Source organism: Triticum aestivum, chromosome 7B (genome assembly GCF_018294505.1).
Source record: "Triticum aestivum cultivar Chinese Spring chromosome 7B, IWGSC CS RefSeq v2.1, whole genome shotgun sequence".
Taxonomy (NCBI): domain Eukaryota; kingdom Viridiplantae; phylum Streptophyta; class Magnoliopsida; order Poales; family Poaceae; genus Triticum; species Triticum aestivum.
In genome coordinates, this window is record NC_057813.1 from 497,218,752 (window position 1) to 497,222,833 (window position 4,082).

A 4,082-nucleotide genomic window follows, 5' to 3' on the forward strand; every position below is an offset into this window, starting at 1 on the left:
TGAGGTGAACAGAGGTGGTTGTGTTGAATCGGATGGCTACATGTAGTTCATGCCTTGATCGATGGCTGAAATTAGTTGGGGTGATGTGGCTTAAGGAGGAGTTAGAGAATTCCTTGTAGTGGGGAGCTCCTATTTAGATATAGTAGATTTGTTGCAACCTAAGGAAAATTTCTTGAGATAAGGTAGTAAAAGCATTAGGGCCAGTTCTTTTCGCCTCATGATTCTCCAGAATCTAATTCTGGGAAACTGCCCACATAATCAATTGTCCAATTCTTTTTTGAGATTCTAGCGTGTGATTGTTGTATGAGTTGTGTGCTAAAATGTTAGTAACACCCCTAAATTGTAATTGCGTGTTGAATTGCTAAATCTCATAAAGTGTTCAACCACAGAATTTTTTTGTACTAGCAGCCATCAATCCATTGCATCAACTACTACATGTTTGCATCACCCATATCAGCATACAAATTAGCAAACAACTAATAAGCATCAACAGAGAGAAAATAGTTATAATGAGAGGGAGAGAGAATGAAATAGAGAGGTTGGCTCGGGAGAGGAGCTCAATAGCAACAGGAGGAGCTAGAGAGGCTGGCACGGGAGACAGATCGTCCAGAGCTCCTGCAAAGGGCGGCAGACGGGACGGGGCGGGCGGAGCTCCTCCAGATGGTGTTGTGGTCGGGATGGGGCGGCAGGACGAGAAGGTGCGGAGCGAATGAGACGGGGCGGCCGGATTCGCCGACTGGCGGCAGATCTGAGGCCATCGGGATTGGATCGTAGGCTGGCGGCGACACGAGGACGAGCGAGCAGGGGGCTTCGTGGATCATTTTTTTGGGCCTGTATGCAGCTTGGCCTGAGTGGTATTTTCAAGGTAAATACCTTGTCCAATAGGGGTAGTTGGTGAAGACAAAACGTTTTTTTAGGGTTTGGCCAGAATCGCGAGAATCGCCAAGTTTCCACGATTCTAAAATGCACTACTTAGTCTGGTGATTCTGAGATGATCCCTGGAGAAGAAATAAGTTCTTTTGCGATTTTGATTTCTCAGACCGTGATTCTCCAGAATCGAGTCAAAATAACTGGTCTTTAGTCCACTAAAATATATTGACATTAATGATAAAAATCCACCAAGAGGATTAGATTCCCTTTCAATACTACATGAGATGGCCAACAAAAGGTTGTTCTATTAGAAGACGTGAAAAAAAAACACCTACAACTAAATTGGTATCTCTCGCTTCAAACCCTTCAAAAAGAGAGTGCACGCTTACGCTAACATCATCAAGTCCAACTTCAAAGTAACTCTCGGTAAACTTGATCTTGCTATTTCTGACCCTCTTGTGTTGTGCACATAAATACCGTTGCAACTCCATTTTTACGCATACTAGCACGCTGGTGCGTTGCTATGAAACCACAAAAAGATTAATTATATTGGACTAGCAAATATGCCCGTGCGTTACAACGGAAAACAAAAAAAAATTATGCGTTAGCCAAATAAGTATGACTCAATACCCCGACATACGAGTGTCCTCTATTTTAACACGGTTACTCACCATGTTGCCATTTATCTTTCTTCTCACCCTCGCCGATGATGGTCGTGATGTCCATGTGATCACAATGCATTCGACGTGGTAAATCCCAAGGCTATGAGCTTATCAATTCACGCCACACTTGTCATTATGTTGCACAAGGGAATGTTTGAAACTTCAAAAAAATCTTATCAACCACAAACTACTCCCAACGCTTAGACATATAAAGACTTTCCAACAACTCATCAAATCCTAGACATAAAATACTTTTGAATCGGCGAACAGTTTTTTGAATCACAATTATTTTTGAACTTTTGGATTTTTTTTAAATCACGAGCACTTGTTTTGTTTACGAGCATTTGTTTGAAATGCATGAACATTTTTCAAATTCATGGATACTTTTTGACTCAACAATTTTTTGTTGAATCGATGTTTTTTTTAAAAAAAGGGGAACAAAATTTTAAATTCATGATTTTTTTTTGAATTTTTTGTGAACATATTCTAAAATTCCATGGACATTTTTTTCAGATTCATGAATATGTTTTGAACACATGATCATTTTTTAAAATCATGAACATGATTTTATGTCCCAACTATTTTTTTTCACATCGTGATTTTTTTATAATTTGTGAACAGTTTGTAAAATCAGCAACATTTTTTGAATCCTTGAAAATTTGTCATTTCACAAATATTTTTTTAATTCACAAACATTTTATGATTTCTCAAACATTTTTTAAAGAACTCGCAACTTTTAAATTTTTTAAAAATCCTGAATTAATTTAAATAAGAATATAACAAAATGAGAAAACAGGGACGTCAAGCCCCGAACATGGGGTGGCACTTTGTGTATCTTGTGTTTTGTAAGGAAATTATCTCCATAAAAGAATGTAGCACAACGACGAATTTTTAAAATAAAAATTGAATCGGTTTCTTTACATGTGGGTGGCATAGTGGTTAGTTTATAGCAACTTTGGGATATTTTGTTTGGACGAACGAGTAAAATCACTATTCCTTTTATTATTAGAGAGAGATAGAGATTAGTACTCCCTTTGTTTCTAAATATAAGTCTTTTTAGACATTTCAAATGGATTATAACATACAGATGTATATAGACATATTTTAGAGTGTAGATTCACTCATTTTGCTCCATATGTAGTTTCTTGTTGGAATCTCTAAAAAGACTTATATTTGGGAACGGAGGGAGTAGTATATAACAACCCATGCACATGCAACATTGCAGAGAAGAAGGTGTGTGTGTGGGGGGGGGGTCCCTCAACTCCAAATTAGTAGAGATTAATTTAAATCTTTTGGGTTTCATAATTCAACAGTATTTTAAATCTTTTCGTAAAACAAAAACAATATTGTAAATCTATAGTTCTTCAATTTTTAAATTCAAAACAAGGTAGCAACAAATGAGAAAGCAACATTGTCTTTTCACTTGTGCGCATGCAACCGAGGTCTAGACTGAACTGAAACTCTCATACCTCATTCAAGATGCAGTGGCCCAGGACCGGTCTGGTTCAATAAATCTGGAAATTTTGCTCCAAAATCACTCATTACTCCATGAACTTCCTGCTGTTAAACTGATCATAGTTGCAATGTGGTATATCTGGTGGCAAAGAAGGCATGGCGTGAAAGGCGAGTCGATTCAGACACCTCAACGGACAGCAATGACTATTTGAGTGTTGGCTACAAATTTTATTCGCAGCTGTACACCGAAACACTCTTGCCGGAAGGATGATCATATGTGGAAGAAATCAAACCAGGGGACTGTTAAAATTAACGTGGACGCATCATTTCATGCTGAAAATATGTCAGGAGTTTGCGGAGCTGTGGCCAGGGATGAGCAGGGCAACTTTATTGCAGCGGCAGCTTGGATATTACCACACGTATCATCCGCAGTAGCTGCAGAAATGAAGGCCATTCGAAGTGGAATAATCCTAGTGTCTAATATCGGATATACCAAGATTATCATGGAATCTGATAGCATGAACGCTTTGGAGGTATTTGCGTCCGGAAGCATACATGAGTCCTGATACTCCGATCATTATGTAAGCCACTATCTTAGCCTTGAAGTTTTCAGATATTACTTTTGTCCACTGTCACGGGGGAGCAAATCTAGTGGCGGATATTTTAGCTAAGCATTGCTTTAGTTTAAATGCTTCAGAATATCGGGAGGGGGATGCCCGTGACTTTATTCTTCCCCAGACTGTAAACGACATGGCTATTGTTTGAGAAATACAATTTGATATGTTGAAAAAAAAGGTAGCAACAAATGAGACTGACCACCCGCGGACAAGCGATGGACCCTAGTCTCGCGAGTCTTTGCTTGAGGTCTTGACCTGCCGTCTTTTTAGCATTAGCCGTTTTTTTATAATTAGAAAAGAAACTGCCTAGTTATACTACTCCTATAATAACCTGGACCGATCTGTAATAACGGGGAAGCTCCAGGGTGCGGAGCATAGTACAGGTAGAACTGCGCCGCTTGGTTTATAGCGGCAGGCCAAGAACTCCAAGAAGCGCAGGTGGGGGGAGGAGAAGCAGCGGCGGCAGCGGGACAGTTTC